At 36.3% G+C, this 24023-nt stretch overlaps 1 protein-coding gene across 2 annotated transcripts in view; it reads left to right on the forward strand.

The window, feature by feature from the left end:
• MNAT1 (MNAT1 component of CDK activating kinase) overlaps positions 1-24023 on the forward strand; it is a 178700-nt gene that overhangs the window by 109917 nt on the left and 44760 nt on the right. The gene's annotated exons all lie outside the window — the stretch shown is intronic.

A 24023-nucleotide genomic window follows, 5' to 3' on the forward strand; every position in this document is an offset into this window, starting at 1 on the left:
TGTACGTAGAGGCTCCAAGGTCAAATTACTATTAAAATGATGGATAATTTACGTATTTGCTAATGGTAGATCGTATGATTTTCTTTAGTTCTGTGTACTCTTAATGTCCTATGATCTCCAAGCATCAAGTCAAGGGGGTATGAAACAACTCAAACCCCATTCGAGTTTGAGATAACAGATTTATCAAATAATTGGCCTAAATGCTGAAATTGAAGGTTGAGGAGACAAACAATATAGGGTTGTATGATGTAAAAAGTTATAAGAGATTTAGACATTGATTTCTTTTCTCTTCCTTGGTAATGAAGAGCCAGAATTCTATATCTCTAAAATAAGTTTCTTAAAATCTTTATTTTTTATGTCAGTGAAGACAAGTATTTAAATAGTATTACTTTGTTACAGTTAGATGTATTTTCCAATAATTTCAAAATTACATTTGAAAGATAATGGAAATGGTCAGGTATAGTAGACAATGTGTGACAACAATTAATATAATGATAGGAACAGAGAGAAAACTGCTGTTGCAATGTTCTCATGTTATGTATGAATTGGTGTAGTAGTATCTGGAGATAGTCTATAAGTTAAACATGTTTACTATAAAACCTAGGACAACTAATAAAATCTAAAACAAAGTGGGATCATGAATAAATCCACATCAGAGAAAATGAGATAAAAAATGGAGGGCAAGAGAAGAGCTGTCAAAAATAAATGGGATCATTAGGAAACAAATAGCATGATGGTAGATTCAATTTTAAGTATGTCAGTGATTACAAGAAATGTGAACATTCTTAACAGACATCATCCAAAAAACTTTCTGAAATGATGGAAATAGTCTCCATCAGTGCTATTGAAGATAGTAGCCACCACTTATACATTTTAACTGAGCATTTGAATGTGTCTAGTGCAAGTTAATAATTGAGTTTTAAATTTGATACACTTTAACTTAAATAAACACACATGGCTTGTGGCTACCATATTGGATAGCACAGGGTCTTAATACTACAAATAATAGGTTGAGATTTCCAGATTAGATTTTAAAAAGCAAGATTTACTATATTTCTACAAGGATCTTGCATTTTTTAAATATAATTTTTTGATTATGCTATTGGAGTTGTCCCGTTTCCCCCCTTTATACCCTTCCTACCCACACCCCCCCCACCTTAGTTCATATCCATGGGTTGTACATAAAAGTTCTTTGGCTTATGAATTTCCTATACTATTCTTAACCTCCCCCTGTCCTTTTTCTTTCTACCATTTATGCTACTTATTTCCTATATCTTTTCCCCCATTCCCCTTTTTCCTTCCCTGCTGATAACCCTTCGTGTGATCTCCATTTCTGTGTGATTCTCTTCATGTTCTAGTTGTTTGCTTAGTTTATTTTTGTTTTTTTAGGTTGAGCTGATAGTTGTGAGTTTGTTGTCATTTTAATGTTCATATTTTTGCATTATGTATAAACAAATAGTTTCTCAGAGCTTTACAAGTTTGTTTGAACTTATTGAATGTATAATTCATTATTTTTATTTTGCTCCATTTTTTTTATTCTGAGACTCTGATTTCACATATGTTAGACCATCTGATGTTGTTTTACAGTTCTTGATCTGTCTTGTATTTTTAAATCTTTTCTTAAATTTGTTTCAGAAGTTTAGATAATTCCTCTTGTCCTATCCTCAAGTTTACTTATTCTTCTTTTTGTGTTCTTCTGTTGATAAGTCCATCAAAGGAATTCTTTCTCTTTCTGCAGTTTTCATATATCGCATTTCTGTTTCACTCCTTTTTGTAATTACCATCTCTTTGCTGAAATTCCCTGTGTGTTTACATGTTATCCACCCTTCTCACTAGATCCTTTAACTTATGTTATTTTATAGTGCCTCTTCAATACTTCCAACATCTTGTGGCCTGGTTCTGTTGACTATTCTGTCTTCATGATAGATTTGTTTTTTCTGCTTTTTGTGTTTATTGTAATGATTGCTTGCATATTGGACATTTTTTTTGTAAAAGAACAGTAGAGATTGAGATAAATAATATTTATGCCCTTTTGTCTTGTCAGGCCATTAGTGTAGGGAGTTGAGTATTAAATCTGTAGTTTGATCTCAGTTTGGGTTTTGTGGTTGCTGTAGAGTATCATGGCTTCAAATCCTTCCAGTTGTGGTCTGTTGCTTCTTTGCATCTAATGCAAGGCCTAGTGCTAAAGAGATTTTCTCAGTCTTCTTGCTCCACCCTTAGCGTTCAGCAGGCTTCGCAAGCCTGAGCCACAAAGGGGTTTTTCTCTGGATATCCCTCCTCAGCAGTAGACTGCTCTTGCTTTTTACTTGGAGTAAGTCATGTGGTGGGAGCAAGGGGTTTCTTAGTTTTCCTGTTTGAGCTTCAGTGTTAGGAGGTCCTGTGTGCTAGAGCCTCAGAGTGGTACTTTCTCAGTGTGCCTATCTCTGTCCCTGAGGGAAACAACTTTGGTCTCCTACGTACATCAGGGTGCCAGTGGTTTGCTGTTCTTCTCGCAACCCCCCAACTGAACAACGTCTTGTTTTGGTGGCAGTGGGGGTTCTAGAGTATAATACAGTTTCCTGCCCCTCCCCGATCTCTGCTTTGGATCAGAGGTTAGCTTGGGTAAGAGTGGGCATCCTACTTTCCTCAGTGGTTGAAGGCTTTTGTTGTGTCAGGATAGCATTGGAGAGGGTTGCAGTATGTTTTGTACTCCTCCCTCAGTGGCATCTATAACCTTTGCCTTTCCTCAGCAGCTAGTCTTGGCTGTTTTTTTTTCTTTTTTAATAGTTCATTTCCTTTCCCATTTAGTGTTCAGTTAATGCTGATTTTTATTGGGTCTCTTTGATGGAATATTATCCTCATCTTTCTCTTTTAATCTGTTACAATGATTTGTGCTATGTACAGGGTGGGACAAGAGTAGGTATACAATGCTTTGCATGGAAAATAACATAATAATTAGTAAGTAATACAAGAATAAACTCTGTTTCACATACTTAAAACTGTAAACCTACTTTCATCCCACACCGTATGTGTATTATTTTACTAATTTATGCTGATGGAATTTTGTGTAAAATAGATATAGCCTAATAGGCTTTTTTTCTTGTTTTTCTTGTCTTGAAGTATTACATTGAGTACACTTTGGCAATACCTTTAATTGTTTGGAATTGTTTGGAACGCTCCTAATTTACTTCTGCCTTTACCATTATGGTTTAGATTTTACAAAGTAGGATGAGTGTCTTTTAGGTAAGGTATAATAATAGTGTTTATACTTTTCCCCAAATTTTTCATGCCTAAAATCTTGTTTAAACTAAAATAGAGAAAGAAGGCTAGGTTTTTTTTTTTTTTTTTGTGGGAGGGTAGTGATGGTGGTTGGGGTCCTTCATTATTAACCATTGGCTGTTTAGGAGACAGTTGGTTCCAGATTTTTAGAAGTCGACTTTTGTCTCTCTCAGCAAAGACTGTACATGTATTCTGTATCCACAAAAGTTAAGAAGGCAAATTGTTTTGATTACAAAGAAATATGTATTATTTCGAGCAATAAACCAGTGTAAATTTCTGTTAAACATTTCTGGCTAAGGAGTGGAGGAATTTAGATCAACAAGAGTGATACCAGAATTGCTAAAGAGACATTGAATTTTTCTTGACATAGAACTACTTATGTACCAAAATAGAATGTACCTCATACCTTCCTTCTCTTTAACCTACCTTGAGAAAAGGGTTAAAATCCATACAGACAGTTTTAGTTTTTCTATGAAGCTGGGATTAGTAGTAGCTCAGCAATCTTTTTGGTCATGTGTATGAGTGTATGACCTAACACTTAAACATTTGTCAAAATAAAACCCAAATTCATTTGTATACTACTAGTTCATTTTCTGTTATGGAATTATTTGAAGCAATGTGCTTTCTTACTTTTTTTCTTATTACTCTGATTAAGAATACATCTTGCCTACTATAATTTTCAAAAACAGAGAAATTGAAGGAATTGCTCCATGAAGTGACTTTTCAGAGAATGACTTGGTGTCCTCAAAGGTACTGCTCTTAAGGTACAAGGAATATTATCTCAGTTGACTAAAGATGTAATCGTTAACGCATCTGTCCCAAGAGTTGTCCACATCTTTGCCAGAAGGTTGCATCCGATAAGCTCCAGTTATCCCTGTACAGCAGGTTCTCCCCTCTGCCCCAAACCTCTGGCTTCTACTCCTGTCTCTTATTTTCCTATTACAACAAAATTTCCATTTCATGTTACGTTATTCTTCAGCGGGAACAAGTTTAAATTCTTTAGAGGCAAATAGAGAGTAAATTAACTAGCTCATTTCCATTTTCTTATAATCTGCTTTGAAATCTTTATGACATGAAGTTAAGAATAGTACACTTATAGCTTCACTTTAATTGAAGTAAAACCGTGGATGCAGGTCCTTTCAAAATAATTTTAATTACATATTTTTAGGAGTAGGTAACATAAGGTCTTGTGAAAAGGCTGCCTAAAAACTGTTTTTGTCCTCATGTATAACTTTGATAAAGGATGAAATCAAAAGTATATTGCCGTGAAGATTTTAGGCAGTTTTACTGAGATCTTTTCTAAAGTTAGTTAAACTTTAGAAGTAGATGAAGAATAAATGAGAATTTCTCATTCAGGAGGATATTATGAATATACAGTTACAGTTCAAGTGGCACTTGCAGTGCTCTTCTGGTTTGCTGAAGGCAGTGTAAACATGTCTTATTAATTCTGTGCCAGTGGGAGCAAGCATTGGGAAAACTTAACTGCTAATTGAAATTCCCCAGACTATGGCTTTAGTGGTTAGTTCTGTACAGTCTCATTGCTTGGCACTGTGAGACTGTCTTTGTAATAATCAACTGCCTTCCTAGTGAATATTTTACTACCTTCCACCTGAAGAAGAATTATTCCCATAACTTATGTAAGTTATAAGCAGTAATCAGCTGTATTCGTCAGTTTCAAATGATTTCATCAGATATCACTACTGTTTTAAATAGATATGTGATTCACTTAACATGAGCTGTTCATTTGTGAACCTGTTATAGAAATAAGATAAAATATGATCTTTAAGTAAGATGTATTTGTTTCAGTTATCCTTATTTATGAATTTAAATGAAGCTATTTGCTACCAAAGTTCTATAGAATAAAATTTTAATTTTCCTTTCATGTTGAACATTTCTCCCACCCAGGTACACTGCCTGGTTTCCGAGGTCAGATGAGATCAGGCACGTTTGGGGTGGTGTGGCCATAGAGTCATGTAGACCATTTCTGTATGTTTCTTTGTGGTAGAGCATCGGAGCCAAATGTACATGTTTATTTATGTCTGTTCTACCAACATAACTAATAGATTTAAACTCTGATGGTTTAATGTCTTGAGTCCTTTCTAACTAGTTGATATATTATGTAATTATTATTACAAAATTAGTAATGAAACAATTTGTGGTAATAATGATAGTAGTAAATTAATTAGAACCTGATGATAATTAGAAGAAAGTTTCTTGTTTGATCACCGTCAGCATATGCCATTTTTGTGTGTGTGTGGCCATGGACTACACTGATGAAAACCAACTTACTCAGCAAAGTAACTGACTTGTTAGAAATCCATTACTATTAATGGCAATGCAATTACAAGTGCTCATTCTTTTGTTGTTGTTGTTTAAATATTTTATTTATTTATTTTTAGAGCGAGGGGAAGGGAAGGAGAAAGAGTGGGAGGGAAACATCAATGTGTGGTTGCCTCTCATGTGTCCCCTTCTAGGGACCTGGCCTGCAACTCAGGCATGTTCCCTGACAGGGAATCAAACCAGTGACCCTTATTTCACAGGCCCGTGCTCAGTCCACTGAGCTACACCAACCAGGGCTACAAGTGCTCATTCTTAAGGGACTAGAATAAGGTATAGTCCCCCCATAATAGACGATCCACCTTCATGGTAATCTTGGAGATACTTTCTTTTACTCTTAAAAATTGATAAATTCAAACTTTATATCATAAGAATTTGAAATGAGATGTTCAAGGTATTCTAACAATATTTTTTCTTATAATGCTCTCTTTGTCTTCCTTCTTAAATCTTTCCTCATGGTTGCCTTTCCGTGAGATGGTGAATCTCATCTTGACCTGCATAATCTGACCCTGTCTACCCTCATAGCCGTATATCCTGCCCTTCTTATACTTGATGTTTCTTAAGAACCTCGTGATGTCTCACACATTTTTGTGCCGTTTCATATGCACTTTCGTTTTCTTAGGAGATTCTGTGTCTTTATATTTGTCACGTAGTCCCCCTTATAATTATTTTCTCCTCTATGTATGACTTGTCTGTTTATGCCTTGTGTCCCCTCTTATTGGTATAGTATTGTTCTCCTTATTTATATGAGTCAGCAGTACACTAAAACTATTGACCCTTGAAATTCTAAATTTTTTGCTATTTTTATATTATTTATGATGTGAAGTGGTTTTAATCTCTGAGCAGTACAATATATTGATGATGTCCTGTTAATTTTCCAATGTTGTTTTACTTAGGAATTCCTAAACTAGCACAAAACTTTATATATGTGTGTGTGTATATGTATATTTATATGCATATGTACACACACACATACATATGTGTATATATATCTTTTAATTTTTATGTAGCCTCAGTTTTTACTTTGGATCACTTAATTCATCTGGAATTTATTTTGTTGTGAGGAGATATAAAGTAATTTTTACTTTTTTCAACATAGTAAATTATTTTACTCAGAATAATTTATTTAATAATCCTCTTTTCTCCATTGATGTGTTATATTAATATATTTTAAAGTATTTTTATTGATTATGCTATTACAGTTTTCCCAATTTTTTTCTTTTTATCCCCCCTTCTCCCTGCCCCCCAACCCTCCAGCATTCCCCACCCCCCGCTTAGTTCATGTTTGTGGGTTGTACATATAAGTTCTTTGAGTCCTCTGTTTCCTACATCATTTTTTTATCTCTCCCCATCTGTTTTATGCCTACTAATTATGCTTCTTCTTTTCTGTACCTTTCCCCCTATTCCTCCCTTCCCCCTCCCCACTGAGCCCCCTCTGTGTGATGTCCATTTCTCTGGTTCTGTTTTTGTTCTAGTTGTTTGCTTAGTTTTTGTTTTCACTGTTTTTCTTTTCTTTTAGGTTCATTTGTTGATAGTTGTGGGTTTGTTGTCATTTTATTGTTCATATTTTTTATCTTCTTTTTCTTAGATAAGTCCCTTTAACATTTTATATAATAAGGGCTTGGTGATGATGAACTCCTTGAACTTGACCTTATCTGGGAAGCACTTTATCTGCCCTTCCATTCTAAATGAAAGCTTTGCTGGATAGAGTCATCTTGGGTGTAGTTCCTGGCCTTTCATGACTTCAAATACTTCTTTCCAGCCCATTCTTGCCTGTAAGCTTTCTTTTGAGAAATCAGCTGATAGCCTTATGGGAACTCCTTTGTAGGTAACCGTCTCCTTATCTCTTGCTGCTTTTAGGATTTTCTCCTTCATTTTACTCTTGGCTAATGTAATGATGATGTGCCTTGGTGTGTTCCCTTTGGGTCCAACTTCTTTGGGACTCTGGGCTTCCTGGAAGTCTATTTCCTTCACCAGATTGGGGAAGTTTTCCTTCACTATTAATTCAAATAAGTTTTTGATTTCTTGCTGCTGTTCTTCTCCTTCTGGCACCCCTATAATTCACATATTGGGACGTTTCAGGTTATCCCAGAGGATCCTCAGCCTCTCTTTATTTTTTTTAGATTCTTGTTTTTTTTTCTGATCCAGTTGGATGTTTATTTCTTTCTTTTGTTCCAAATCACTGCTTTGAATTCTGGTTTCCTTCTTGTCACTGTTGGTTCCCTGAATATTTTGCTTTGTTTCATTTTGTGTATCTTTTGTTTGTTCTTTCATTTTTCAACCAAGTTCAATCAGTTCTGTGAGCATTTTGATACCAGGGCTTTAAATTCTCCATCAGATAGGTTGGCATTTCCTCATCGCTTAGGTCTCTTTCTGAGGCTTTACTCTGTTTTTTCATTTGAGCCATATTTCTTCATCTTCGTGCAGCTGATATGTTGTAAGGGGCAGGGCCTTAGGTATTCACCCAGGCAGGGCAACCCACTTTGATGCACTGCCTGTGTGGGAGGGGCCAGAGAGGGAACAGTACAGCTCCCCTGCTCGGCTCTAGTGCACTTTCCAATGGACTCTGGTGTCAGACTGGAAGTATCCTCCGCCTGCGGCAACCCCAGCTTTAGCCCACAGTCAGCTCTGAGTCTCAGTTTTCCCCTTAAGTCAGTCCCTCCCACGCAGCTCCATCGAGCTTAACCCCCAGCCGCCTGGCCGGGGTTTTTCTGAGTCGGCCCGTGGTCCACCTTACCAGTCTGGTTCTTATGGCTGATTTTTTCTTTAATTCCTTGGTTGTCGGAGTTCCATGCAGTTTGATTTTCTGGTGGTTTTGGTTGTTTATTGATTTTAGATTGATTGTTATCCTTCCTTTGGTTGTGCGAGGAAGTGAAGGATTTCCACCTACACCTCCATCTTGGCCAGAACCTATATTAATTTTTTTCTCTGCTATCCTTAATTTGTTTCAATTTTTAATAGTATCATTATTAATTTAAAATCATGATGTTTTAATATTAAGCTGTCTATTTATTTTCTGTTGCTACCTATCAAGTTTAAGCGGATTAAAACAACATTCTTACCTAGGTGGGCCATAACTACCCACCTGGGGATGGGTTACCATGACTTCCTGCTCTGGTTGCAATCCAAGTGTCAGCAGATGCTGTGGTTCCATGTAAACAAGGATGGAGGGTTGTCTTCCAAGCTTGTTCATATTATTTGTAGCATTAGGTTTCTTGCAGATGTATAATTCACAATGGCTTTCATCTTTTTCAGTGCTAGCAGGAGAAAAATCTCTCTTTTTTTTAAGTGCTCCTACCTGATTAAGTCTGGCCCACCTAGATGATCTTTCTTTTTATTAACTCTCAGTTGACCCATTTGAGATTGTAACTACATCTGCAAAATCCCTTTTGCCATTATACAGTGTTTTCCCACACCATCTGTGGGTCATGCAGTCCGAGATTCCCCAGTATATACCTGAAGCTGCGGATAGTACTGAACCCTATACATGCTATGTTTTTTTATACATGTGTACTTATGATAAATTAAGCACAGTTAGATATTAACAATAACTGAAAATAAAATGGAACAATTATAACAGTGTGTGGTCTCTCAAAATGTCTTAATGTATTTTACTCACACTTGTGATAATGTGAGATGGTAAAATGCCAAACCTATTTCTGAATCTGTATGACTGCCCTTTACTTGTAGTCAGTGGCTTGGTGTTACTCATGTTGGGAGATCCCTTGTGAAGTCTTCATACAGGCTGAATGTCATCTGGTGTGGCATGTCGCCTCCAGCAGAGTATGTTGTCTGTTTGTGTCTTCCACCTACAATTGTAATGCTGTTTCCATCTTAACCAAGCACTTACCACATACTTTGGCCATAGCTTTTGCAGTTTGAGGTGGGACAGCAAAGCTAACACAAATTTCTTTACCTTCTTCACAATTTCAAGGATAGAAGATTCATTTTTACTGTGGGACTTAGCCTCAGCATATGATTTTTTAATTTAAAAAAAATTTTTTTTGTTTATTTATTTTTAGAGAGAGGGGACAGGAAGGAGAAAGAGTAGGAGAGAAACATCAATGTGTGGTTGCCTCTCATGTGTTCCCTACTGGGGACCTGGCCTGCAGCCCAGGCATGTGCCCCAACTGGAAATCGAACCAGTGACACTTTGTTTCACAGGCCTGTGCTCAATCCACTGAGCTACACTAGCCAGGGCTGATTTTTTTTTTTCCTTTTTAAGTAGAGAACTTTCACTTTATCATACAGGAGGCACTTTAAAGCTTCTCTTTGGCATATCTGAGGCATATTTGGCAATTGCCAGCATCACTATTACATTTTGGGGTCATCCTTAGGTAAAATAAGGGTTACTTGAACACAAGCACTGTGATATCATGGCAGTTGATCTGATAAGCCAAATGGCTACTAAGTGACTAATGAGGGGGAAGCATATACCATGTAGATGTGCTGGACAAAGGGATGATTCCATCTCGGTTGGGATGGAGCAGGACAGTGAAAGATTCATCATGCTACTCAGACTGGCGCACAATTGAAAACTTATGAATTGTTTATTTCTAGAAGTTTTCCTTTAATGTTTTTGAACTGTGGTTGACTGCTGGTTACTGAAACTGCAGAAAACAAAACTGGGAAAACGGGGGACTACCGCATTATGATCTCAGGAGTGAAATCCGTCAGATCAACGGGGCGGGGAAGGAGGCAGGCGGGCATGCGCAGGACATGGCGGGGCTCTGGGAGGCTGCCTCAGGGTCCGCCTGCCACAGCGGCGCAAGTCTTCCTGTGCTGCTTCTCTTTCTCAAAGGATTCTTAGCGTTTTTAAAATATATTCATGCTTCTAAAGCAACAAAGCACTGTCCAATTCTTTCAAGTTTTCTCTACATTTGAAAAATTTCAGCATAAAACATTGTGAAATAAGTAAACCAAACAAAACTCACCGACAATTTAACTAGACACAGCCATCCCTGTCTCCCCCTCTAGATAACAACCAAATGCACTCCTTTGGGGATTTTATTTGAAATTGCTTTAAACTTATAAACTGATTAGAAAAGAATGTACATTTAAATTTATTGAGTTTTCATGCATATCACACATTTCTTGAAAGTTAATGTCATATCATACTTGGTAAAAATTTTCATTATATGTTTCAGTTTGTTCTTACTTAAATATACTTCTGTTTTGGATCAAGCTGCTTTACTGAGCTCTAATAATTTTAATTGTTCTATTAGGTGAATATCTGGAGTTTTATTTGGAATTCAGTCATCTTAAAAAATGAGTTTTTTTCTTGTAAGTGCTTTATCTTTCTCTATATATTATATTTTGTTTTAACTATGAGAGTATTACTAAATTAACTTTTTTACTGGCCATGACAGCAAAATGTCTTTAGTATCTGTTTTTGTTGGCATTTGAATTAGAAATCAACTCACATATCTAGCATGAACCTTTATGCTTAAAGTTTTAGTCTGGCTCTAGTCTGGTAAGTTTTAAATCTTTTTTATGCAATCATGGAAAAAATATGTTTCTGCTTGAAACAGTTGTCAAACAAGCTTCTTTCATCGACAGTCAGACACAGGGCAGCTGAATGAGCCTGTTTAGTCTAGAGTAAATGCTCACGAGATTACAAGGTCACTGAGGAAATGTAATTATGCAGTTGATTCCAGAATAGTCTTTTGTAGTAAGGACTTTAAGAGTATTAAATCACCATATTAATTTAAAATATAAATATATTGCAAAATTAAGCTCAGAAAGAAAAGCAGCACTAACTAAACCAAATTATTACAATGAAATATAGTTTTAATTCAGATTTTTTGAGGACCCTAAAGCAAGTTCAGTTTCATTTTATTATTGGAATTTGGTCAGTTCCTCTCAAATCACTATAAAATTCAGTAGACTCAGTCTATAATTGTCTCCACTGGGAAATGAAATCCCATAGTATTTTCCTCATGTTAATTAAGAAAACAATTCATTATTTAGCATTTTCTTTACTTTCGTTATTCATTTGATTAGCACCTCCTGTGCCAGTTTCTCTTCTAGGTGCTGAGAAAATAGCAGTGAGCAAAATGGAGAAACCACCTACTGTTACTCAGTTTACGTTCAACTGAGGTGAAACCAACAATAAAAAGTGTATGGATGAACCTGTTAGATAGTGATTAGTACTTTGAAGACAAACACAGCAGGAAAAAGGGAAATGTAGTGATTGGAGTAGAGTGCTACTTTTGTGTAGGTAGTGATGCAATTTTTGTAGGATGATATTTGAACAGAAATGAATGAAGCAGAGGAGCTAATCATGTGATATCATGGGGACAGGGCAAAGGCCCTGAGGTGGCAGTGTTATGAGGAAGAGAGAGCCGGCCAGTGTCTGACACAGAGCGCGTTGGCAGATGATAGGAAATGAGGTCTGAGGGGTGGCAGGCTTTTATGTGGGAAGTGGGCTGAGTCCAGTTAGATTATGTAGGGCATTTTAGGTGGTGGTTGAGGCTTAGGCTTCTACTTTGAAGAAGATGAGAAGTTAAGGAGAAATTTTGGACCTAGGTATGTTTTAGGTCCACATGATTTAGAAAGGTTTGTTATAGGAGAATCAATGGTAGGGTGAGGGCAGGAAAAGTTGCAGCAGTCCTGATGAAGGTGGTAGTGGCATATAATACTGAGATGGCAGCTGTGTAGCCCTGGGGAAGTGGCTAGATTATGGATGTAATTTTGATAGCAGACTGGAGGATTTTCGATGGGTTGGATGTGGGAAGCATGAAAAAGTTGCCCCCAGGGCTATGTCTGTGGGACAAACCTGCTCACTATATCCTGTGATGAGGTGAAGCAGAGGTGGGGGGTGCATCTTTGAGGCAGCATAGATGTGTCAGTTGCTTTGGATTCAGTTATTTATCAGATGTGGTTAATAATATGTTTCTAAGGAGACTGCAAGAGCTGGGTGGGGACCTATGAGAGACTCCATACACCTCCTGTCTTACATGAGGTCACCATAGGAGAGGTGGGAGAAGAAAACTCTTGTCCTCATAGTTACATCTCTGGTGAGTGCAAAGCTAGTACTGGATTCTTAGTTTCTTAGGATAATTTTTCTATGCTGTACCATATGGCCTTGCCATTTATAGAGCTTTCAGAATCTGAATGAACTTTATTTTTATTATGCTTTTAGATTATTATAATTTCAGATAGTATATTTAAAGATGATGGATTCAGCTATGTAGCAACTTTACTTATTTTCTCAAAAAAAAGAAAAGATAATTATTCTACTCTACGCATGAGCTGAGTTCTCAGTCTCCATGCTGGGTGTATGTTTTTAAATTTCTTATTTATTGATTTTAGTGAGAGAGTGGAATGGAAGGAGGGACAGTGGGAGGGGGAGAGGCAGAGAGGCAGGGGAGGGAGAGCCAGGAAGGGAGGGGGAGAGAGACAGACAGACAGACACCAGTCAGCTGCTCCACCCATTCGTGGATTCACTGGTTGGTGCCTGCATGTGCTTTGACCCAGGCCAACCCGCAACTCTGGTGCACACAGCCGGCACTCCCGCCAACCTGGCCAGGGCCGCGTGTGGTTTTATGTTATTGTTTGTGAGGAAAATGAGGTTGCATTGGGCATGGTGACTCACAAACTTTTGGGTGAGAACGCAGGTAAAGGTGACTGATAACTTGGTAGCTGAGGTATAGCAGGGTGAGGGGTAGGAATGGTCTGTCCCCAGAGCAGGCAGTAAGGGGTTGCATTATCTGTAGAGAGTTTAAAAAATAATAAAACGAATTTAAGTCTTTTTTTTCATCATATGTACAACAGTTCTAAACAATGTCGGTTAATATACTCCTTTCTGAAAGTATCTTTTGCTGGTCCAAATGCTAAACAATTGCTGTTGGTCCTTTTGAATTTAATAGTGATTATGTAACCTCCCAATGAGCACATCTTTATTTTTGTTCTTTAATAGCATTGTATTTTACACAGAAGTTAATTCAGAGAACTCCCAGTTTGATAAATTGCCCCAGACTCCACCCTACCTGTCCACCCCAACACTCGCAAATTCAGCTACATTTAGCCTCACTCCAGAGTAAGTTTGTAAGGTTTTAGAATCCTTCCAGCTCCTTTTGGCAAAATTTCTATTTCCAGCTCTTCTGTGGTACTGTATATTTCTGAGCGTACGTACTCAGTAGATCTGAAGTAAGCAATAGTATCCCTGTGATTGTAAAGATGAAGAAACAGAACTTAAGTTCTTGGGCATTTACTTGCATTTAAATCTTTCAGGTGTCCCCTAACTAGGGGACACCTGAAAGCTGCTAGAATCAATCCTAAAGAAACAAAGACATGAACAGTGTTACACTTTCTGGAATTTATTATGAAATACTCATATATGAGTCGTCTTTATCATTAAGATCCCTTTATTATTATTACTGGTATTTGTATTAGTATTTTAATCCTCACATGAGGATATGTTTATTAACTTTGAGAGAGAGAGAAACAGAAACATCAATCACTTATTTTCCATATGCACCCTGATGGGATAGAACCTGAAACCATACTTTCCATGGGAAAGTATGTCCCTGGGTGGGAATCGAACCTACAACCTTTTGGTGTACAGGACAGTGTTTTAATTAGTTGACTCACCCAGCCAGGGTACAAAACATATTTTTGATGTTATGAGCATAAATACTTTGACAAATATGAATGTATTACCTGTTGTACATGAATATACAAAGAATATCAATTTAGCCCTGTATGGTGTGGCTCAGTGGATTGAGCACAGGCCTGTGAACCAAAGAATTGCGGTTCGATTCCCAGTCAGGGCACATACCTGAGTTGCGGGCCAGTTCCCGGCAGGGGACACATGAGAGGCAACCATACATTGATGTTTCTCTCCCTCTCTCCTTCCCTTCCCCTCTAGAGATAAATAAATAAAATCTTTTTTAAAAGCCCTGGCTGGTGTAGCTCAGTGGATTGAGCATGGGCCTGAGAACCAAGGGATTGCAGTTCAGTTCTGTTAGGGCACATGCCTGGGTTGCAGGCCAGTTCGCAGCAGGGGACACACAAGGGGCAACCATACATTGATATTTATCTCCTCCTCTCCTTCCCTTCCCCTCTAAAGATAAATAAATTTTAAAAATTAAAAAAAATCTCAAAAAAAGTTAAAAAGAATATCAATTTTAGTAATCCACTGACAAATTTGCAGAAGTAAAAACTCAAAACAGAAACTACAATGGGATAGTCCATTATGCACTTAACATTTTCCTGTTTTCAAAAATGAATTAATGGGTATTTCAGCGTTACTTTCCCACCTCTTTTGTGATACAAATTTTATTTTTATCTTACAGTAAAAAATTTTCCTGGCATATTATTCTGTGTCTAACATCCAGTGAAAGAAAAATCTCACTGTGTGCTGTGTGTCTTTATTAGAGAAGATTTTGCTGTACAGAGGAGCAAGAGTAGTAAAAAACAACAGCCACAGAAGAGATGATTCCTCTGGCTGTCCGGTGTGCTGGGTGTGCAGCAGCCTGAGAAGAGCCGACCCCACAGCGGGACCCTGTGTCCTGGGTCTCTGTGACACCAAGCAGCTCGTTAGTGTGTAGGAAGTACAAGTTCTCCGTTATATTTGGTCCTCTTGCTTTCAGAAGGACATGGTCTGAGACTTAGAGGGATTTGGAAAAAAGCAACAGAAATGTGTAATGGTTAGGAATTAGCTACTACTTAGGTTAAAAGATTGCGATGGTTTAATCTGGAAAATAAATGGCCATGCTTTGAGAAAGCAGAACGAGCTTGGTTAGTAATCACTTTTTAATTTATGCAGGATTTTTGGAAAGAGTACTCTTTGAAAGGAAAATTGCTAGTAAGATGGTAAAATGTGGATCTGATGACCATCTGGGATTGGAAATTTTTAAATTAATTATTTTGGGTGACAGTGGTTAATAAGATTGGAATCAAACCAGCAGTCTTTCAATTCACAGGCCTGCACTCAGTCCACTGAGCCACACCAGCCAGAGCTGTTAATAAGATTATATAGGTTTCAAGTGTACAGTTCCATGATACATCATCTGTACATTGCATTGTGTGTCCACCACCCAGTCAAGTCTTCTTCCATCACCATATATTCTGCCCCCATTACCACTTCCTTACCCCATTTCCCCTTTGTTAACCACCATTTGTTGTTGGTGTGTATGAGTTTTTGTTTGTACATTTGCTCATTCAGTTTTATCTCCCACATATGAGTAAAATCATATGATTCTTAACTTCTTTTATCTGACTTATTTCACTTAGCATGATGTTCTCAGGATCCATCCATGTTGTTGCAAATGGCATTATTTTAATTATCTTATGGCTGAGTAGTGTTCCATTGTATGAATGTACCATATCTTCTTTATCTAGTTAAGCCCCTGTTGAAGGGGCTTTGGTTGTCTCCATGTCTTGGCCACCATGAATAATGTTGCAGTGAACATAGGGTACATTTATCTTTGTGAATAAATGTCTTCAAATTTTTAGGTCTATACTAGCACTTCTCCCAAGAAGACATACAAAGGATTGGCATTTATTTATTTATGTGTTTGTTTATTTGGCTTAAATACCAGACCTTTATTTTGTCACAGCTCTAGAGTCTGGAAGTTCAGGATCAGGGTGGCAGCATGGCAGGTGATCTGCGAGGGCCTCCCTGTGGCTTGCAGACGGTCTGGTGTCTTGATGGGGCTGACAGAGGACTGGCTCTTAGCGCTGAACTATTCAGTCAGGTAGAAGATGCTGCTTGGTTCTGAATAGCTTTTGGTCTATTTTACTGAGAGCAAGATGCTATTTCAGGTAATTTTCCAAAGCCTTTTGCCATTCTTGGATTCTGCATGCCTCAATATAATTTTGTTGACTGTGCCCCACTTCAAAATCTTAGTTTTTTGTCATACTATTTATCATATATTTTTAACTATTGTAACACAGACTGTAGCTTCTTGATTTCCCGTTTTAGACCTGTCTCTTGACATCATAATGTAAGAGATGAAGATTTAGCCTTTAAAGACTTCTTTTCTATCCTTGTTTCATTTCCCCTATTATCTCTGAATAGCTTTATGAATTGAATCAATATTCACTATTTCCATGTAAATATATAAATATATTTACAGCAGGGCCACATATTGTACAATGATTGTGTTTTATATTTCTCTTAACGATTGCCTTTTTTCTTTTATCCTTTCTTTTTTCAAATTTTTCCGCTAGACTTTATTTGTATCTTTCCTGCCTCATCAAACCCTGAATCATCTTAACCGTTCTGGGGCTGATGGATGTGGAAACAAATAGAACCTCACCATTCATCAGCATCTCGCCGACCTCATCAGTCTCTAAAATCATCCTGCCTTTTCTGGGGCTAATAGATATGAAAACAAAATGGAATCTTACCAGTTGTCACCTTTTGTTTTCGTTCAGCTCCTTACACAGTTCAGATAGCACTTCAGTGCTATTTTTGTTAAAAGTTTAATCTCTGCTGTCCTCATGTTTGCCTCGAGTTATACATGCAGAGTTTATCTGCTTTGCTAATTTGTGAAGAGTAACATTTAACTTCCTTCAGCAATGCACACTTTTAGTGTACAGGTCTTGTATATAATTTGTCAGATTTATCCCTAAGTATTTTATATTTTGATGTAATTGTAAATGGCATAAAAATTATTTTTTAGCCACAGATAAAGGGGAGGTGGGGGGAGGTAGAAGGTCAGAGGGGAATAAATGGTAGTGAAAGGGACTTCACTTGGGGTGGTAAATACATAATACAATATGTAGATAATGTATTGTGGAATTATGTACCTGAAACCTATGTAATTTTATTAACCCATATCACCTCAGTAAATTCAACTAAAAAAGTAATTGAGTAATATGAATTGTGAGTCATAAAAATGTTCACACCCTTTACTATAGAAATCATAGAAATCAGTATCAAAGATAAACTCCCAAGTATATATATTAAAAAAAACCATATGTGTTGGTTCTCTTGGTCTAAAGGTGAGAATGGGGATTGACTGCGATAGTAGGAAGGCGGGATCTTAGTGAGGTGATGGGACTGTTCTAAATAAATGAAGGGAGAGAGGGAAGAAGAAATGGAAGGGGGAGGAAGGAAGGAAGGAAGGAAGGAAGGAAGGAAGGAAGGGAGGAAGGGAGGATGGAAGGAAGGTTGGTTACCATTGGATTTAACACTTGTTACTGGGAATATTGGTAATATGTAGTCAGCTCCATAAATATTTAAATTTAATATATTTTTAAAGTTTGAGTTCATCTTATTGATTGGTTTTATTTATTTTTGCATTGTGACATTCTAATTTCATAATTCTTCATTTCATAATTTCTCATTATTATATTTTATTTTCAGACCAAAGGTATTTTAATATAAAAGCAATGTCAAATTATGGGTCATTTAATTGTCCTGCATGATCTGTATGAGTTTGATTCTTTTTCAAAATTGTTTTATTTTTAATCTAGATCCTATTTCTGTTTCTATAGTCTCTATTTTTTATTAAGTGTAATGATTTTTAAAAGCCAATGAAGAATAATTGTACCCTATAGTTTGTTTTCCTGTCCAAGTATCAACATATGTAATCTGCACATATGATACCAAGGAGAACTCTTTCTTAGACAGTGTTCTGTAACGTAAGTAGTAATCAAGGAATGCTTCCTAAAGGCTTTTAAACAGATAAGGAAGAAGTGAGGCTAGTATGTCTTCATTATTTATCTTTTGTTTGTAAAGTGTTCTTTACAAAAATACTTAATGGAATTAAGTATTTTTAGAGACAGTTTCAAGTTTTGTAAATAATGATTTTAGTAATAAAATGTAGAACAAAAATTAGTCACTTAAGGATTTATATTCACTTTGGGGATAATACGTTCATGGTTGCATGAAGTGTGAGGGCCTTTACAAACATCAGCAGGAGTCTCTTTTTTAATTATATGTTGGATAGCTTGTTAATTGAAGGTATTATACAGTGTACAATCAATAATTAATTCTTCATTTTCTTGGTGAGAACTCAGGAACACAGGCTAGGATTCAGGTAACTATTTGGAGGTATGCACTGAAAGATTCATGTTCCCTTAAAAAGCACTTGTAGAGATAACCTTATTTTTTTTAGATATATAGAAATCCTATTTCCATTTAAAGAGATTAAAGTTTAAAAAAAAACAAAAATAATCTGCAGATTGAGCTGTTAGGAAATTAATAGACGTATGTAGCCTGGTGACTTTCTTAACCTTTCAAATGTAAAACATGTTGGCTCTTGGGTTAAAGAACCTTGCTGATTTATAGTTATCATGTTCTATGATTTTAACCTAAGTCTGCTTTCTTTTTCTGTCTCCTTATTAACTAAGATATAATTCATGGTTTTAATGTCTCTTACTTCTTCTACCATGAATTTGCCAGTTAAATCAAGCATCTAGCATAAGAAACATTAGATTTTTATACAAGCTATTAGAAACTGTCATTCATTCTTATTTTCAGAAAGAACAGAGATTATAAAAATTTTGATTTGCAAGAAGATACATACAATACAGGGTGGGGCAAAAGTACATTTACAGTTGTGAGCATGCAAACACAGAGTTCACTCTTATTATTTAGTAGTTATTACTTTCCATATGAAGAACTGTAAACCTCCTTTTGCCCCATTCTGTATGAAATGTGTTAAGACAAGTAAGATTTTTCTTCTCTTAAGAGTTTCCCCTAATCATTGGAGTCACATGTAGCTTTCTTAAGAGCTTCTGTTATGTTAAGCTTCTATTAACATAAATAAATTCATTGAACTTTCACTGTTATAAAGATACATGTTTAATACAGAAGGACTTTGAAATATAAGTGAACAGAACACTTACCCTCGTTTCAACTATTGAGTTACTGTTTTTTTCAATATGCAAAGTCATAATAAGCCCTAAGTGGTTTCTACCTTCAGGAAATAATTACCCATATCCTCCATGCATTTTTTTCTTAGCACTTTGTTATCTAAATGTCAACCCCCTTCTTCCTGGTTTGGAAGAAGCCAGTGTCAGCACTCCTCAAACAAAAATCCTGCAGTGGAAACTAGATAGTTGGTTCTGCTGGTACAGAATCAAAATATATTTAAGTATTGCTTCTAATAATACTCAATTATTTAAACATGATCAGAATGCCCAAAGTAGTCATTATTCTGATCTGAAAGTAACGTTACCATGTTTTTTTGTTTCTCTGTGTAACTGGTTTTCAATGTAAAAACATAAATCCTAAAGAGTGGGAGTGGAAAAACAGGGATGGTTTTCATTTGCTACAATTTCCTGTGAGACGTAGCTCTAAACAAGGCCCATATTTACACAAGACTATATAGTTTTATATACAGTGGTATATTCAGCACATTTTGAAATTCTTTAACTAGTCATCTGTATTTAATACTTTCATAGTAAATGTGTTTAATAATGCTAGGTGAAATTTGAAATAATTTTAAAATAATTTTACAGTAGAAACACCAGTTAAATCAACCTTTTGGTAATAAATGTCGGAAAAAAATGAATCATTTTTGCTGCCACTGCAAAATCAATTGTGTAACTGTTCTTTTTAAACTGACTTTTACACTACTAAATTCTAAACACTACACTCCTGTAACTTGTCAGAAGCAGGTTTTGGTTAATAGATATTTTCAGTGATGTAATGGGAACTTTTGGCAGCGAGTCAGAATATAATGGACTGTGATTAATGTTTTAATAAGTACTTTTCTGTTGCCCATGATGTGGAGGAGAAATGGTTTCCTGCTTGGATTGATAGGAGAATAGCAGGTGTGCATACAGTGTTTTTTAAAAAGCACTGGAATATTTTTCCTAGAATTACATTAATGTTTTTATATTATTAAAATTTCTTATCATGGGAGATGCATATATTGCTATAGAAACTGAAATTGATATGGAAAAATTAAATTAGGAGACTGTTACCGATTGCGTAATTAAGTTTTAAAATTTTCAGTCTTTGTTTTCTTACTTGAAGTCTCTGTAGTCTGATACTAGTTCTTGGTATAAGCTAAGAGGAAATCAGGGATCTGCTTAAATCCGAGGATACGTGAGTTCTATGCCTCATTGTTTCTAAAATATTCACATTGTTCAAAATTCAGAAGTAAGTGTTTGAACTTCTCTAAAAAGTTTTTCTCTTAAGACCAGGAAGTATAGGTTGATAGTCAAATGGCATAGTGCTCATGTGGGAATTCTCCATTGAGTAGTTCATCCTATAAGCTCAAGAAAGTTCAGAAGTAGGGAAAGTTAAACTCAGGAGATTTTGTGTCAGCCTTGGAATCTGAGTAAGTGAAGACAAATCAGAATAAATATTGGTGTGCCAGATTTGAGGGGTTGATTTACAGTTTCCTGGTTCTTTCATTTTTCTCAGTTGAATTTTGGCAACTTATACATAGTAAGCACGTGTTGTTTGTTGTAGGTAAAGGGTTGTAGGGCTCAATAGATATAATTTACTTGGGAATATTGTACCACTGCAGATGCCTCTGTTTTTTAAATATATGTAAAGTAGTGCATTTGTTTAAATGTGCACTTCTCTGAGAGAAAATTCACGATTTTCATAAGTTGCAATGGGATCTTGATCCCAAAGGAGCTAGAGTAATGGTTCTCAAACTTGGGCGTAAATCAGAGTCACTTGGATGGTTCACTAGAGCACAGACTGCTTAGCCCTACTGCCTGGGTTTCTAGTCTGTAGGAGTGGAGTGGGGCCCCAGAATGTTCATTTCAAACAAGTTCCCAAGTGATACTGATGTTCCTTGGGGAATATCTTTTAGAACTACTGGTGTAGCCTTGGCACATGGTCTTCTAGACCTTTTCCTATTTTTGTATATAATGTATATTTTACAAAACCAATTGTATTAATTTATTACCTTTTTTAACTTACTATATTTTTCCATATTTATCCATAACATCATTTAAAATACTTCATATTATAATGTATTTAACCAGTTCTCTATTAGGCATTTAGGTCACTTTTTGCTTGTTTTTATAAATAAGTTGTAGCTGAATTTTTGTGTAATCTTCCAATTATTTTATTACCAGAATTTCTGGATTGAAGGATAGACATATTTCTAAGGCTCATTTGAGGCTAAATTACTTTTAACATCTGGCAGTCACCTGAACACTAATAACTGTAATGGTCACACTTTAAAAGAGACAGAAATTTTAAAAGTAAAACAAAAAAACCTTGTTTTTTCACTCAGTAGTTTGCATCTTTTTAATGATGAAAACTTGTTTGACCAGTAGAATTTTCTAAGTTAAAAACATTTATTTTAATTTTTGTAACAGTAATGAAATTTCTAGAGAGTAATAACAGCTTTTAAAAAATAATTGGGCAGTATTTGCCTTGTTTTACTCTCTTGTTATGTCATATATACATAGAGTTTAAGTTTATACAAAATTTATATAACTAAGTAGTGCTAGCATTAAAGAGCTGTTCATATTCAGTGCCTTAAAAAAAAAATTGTGCTCCATGCCTTGAAAATAGCAAATAAATGATGTAGATTAATGTGGGAAAGTCTTTTTTTTCTATCTAGAGCTATAGTAAAAAAAACGTGAAATCAAGAGACATTGTTTTGAATTTGAAAAAGAGTATTCATCCAGTTTCAAAACTAAGAAATAGATATACGGGGGGGGGGGGACCAAAACCACCCCTGGAATCTGTTTATAAAAAATTGTGTGTTTATTCTTATGTATAAACTTTAGTCACCTTCCATGTCATATCCATTTGATGCAATATGCCTACTGAGACATTTTTTCCACTGCTCATAACAGTTTTTAAATTTGTTGATTTAGATGCTTTTTAGTGCTTCTGCCATTTTTTTGTTTTACCTCTTTCACACTGGCAAAATGTTTCTCTCGAAGACTTTTATCATTTAGGGAAATGAACAAAAATAATGTCGCTTGGGGCCATGTTGGGTAAATAGGGAGGGTGGGATATGGGGGGGATCCTGATTTTGATCAAAAACTATTTAACCCTCAGCACTGTGTGGGCAGGTGTACTTGTGAGGATCCATCATAAAATAGGCAAATGTGATGAAGGAGTCTTCAAAATAAAATTCACTGAAGTCGAATGCAGCCTCTCACAACAATGCCAGCTGGTACACTGAAACAGATGGGTTTCTAGAACACTCACCTAGCTGGGGAAGCCATACTACACAGAGCCCACCCTCCAGAGGATAATGCTGGGTTTTTCTGGGGGGTCCCCCCTCATGTATATTAAATCTCTTTGTTGTGTTATAAAACCATCCTGACAAAGAGCAAGCACCTGCGTCTCCTGACTCTCAAAGTTCTAAACCCATACAGAGAAAAATCAGAGAGTTCCACAAATGTGATCACTTACAGGTGTCCAATGTTGTAGACACCTGTAAAAGCAACTCGGTTCCCCAAACTGAGTTGCTTTGGGACACCCGTTCCCAAAGCAACTCAGGGAATGGGTGAGGGAGAATTGACAACGGAGACACAAATTGAATGATTTTCCCTAGCAGGTAAAATGTGTTACATTATGGAATAATAGCAGCAGAACTCAGATATACACGTACATTAAAATAGCTGAGTGCAGCAAGCCAGAGAAGAATGAATAAAATATACAGGATCTTTATTCTCACCATGTTCTTTTTTTGGCTTAGTTTTGCCGTGCATTCTCTCTTGAAAGTGCTGTTTTGGGAGTTTTCCCAGTTTTTATAAATTTTGCCCTTGGCAACTTTTTCCTTTTCTTACAGCTCCTTTCTTTCAAATTACATTCACTTTTTTTCTTCCTTTATCATAAAACTACATATATTATCTATTTGGACTTTAACCAACCTTTAAAAATTGTGCTAATACTTTTGGGAGGGTTATTAATGTTTTTTGTTAGTGCTCCGATTAGAAAGTTTGCATAGGTTTTTATGTACACTGCCTCAATGCAGTTTTACCATAATTTTAATGTATGTATTTGGCAGATTGTGAGGTCTTTCAAGAACATTTATACCATGTTATTACTGACACACCAGCATAGAGATATAGGCCCCTGGTTTGCTGAGTTGGAGTAGGCTCAGTCAGAAATAATTTAGCACTGGAAATCTTTTGATGGAGATTCAGTCTTGACTGTGGATTTGAACACAATGCTGTTTCTTTGAAACCTACTCTCCATTTATGAGATGAACTTAATGTCCCACGGATCACCCTCTTTCTATCTACAAAGAGTTGTCGATGTACACTTTCAAAAGGAGAACCATGTCTTCTAACGTGTGACTTTCAGAGATACAGTTCCTTCGTCACAGGAGACCCTTCCCATACGTGGCTGTGGAAAAGGCCCTCGCGTTGGGATGCTCACTGAGGCGTACACATACACATAAAATGCTGACACAAGCACTCTCTAAGATGCTTTACTCATTTGGAAAATGTTATTATTACCTCTCATTTAAAAACAGTGTGTATGGAGGGTATGGTAAAGAAAGAAGGGGATGGGCTTCTGTTTAGCTTTTGAA

The sequence above is a fragment of the Artibeus jamaicensis genome, unplaced genomic scaffold, assembly GCF_021234435.1.
Source record: "Artibeus jamaicensis isolate MK-2021 breed Jamaican fruit bat unplaced genomic scaffold, CSHL_Jam_final contig_851, whole genome shotgun sequence".
Taxonomy (NCBI): domain Eukaryota; kingdom Metazoa; phylum Chordata; class Mammalia; order Chiroptera; family Phyllostomidae; genus Artibeus; species Artibeus jamaicensis.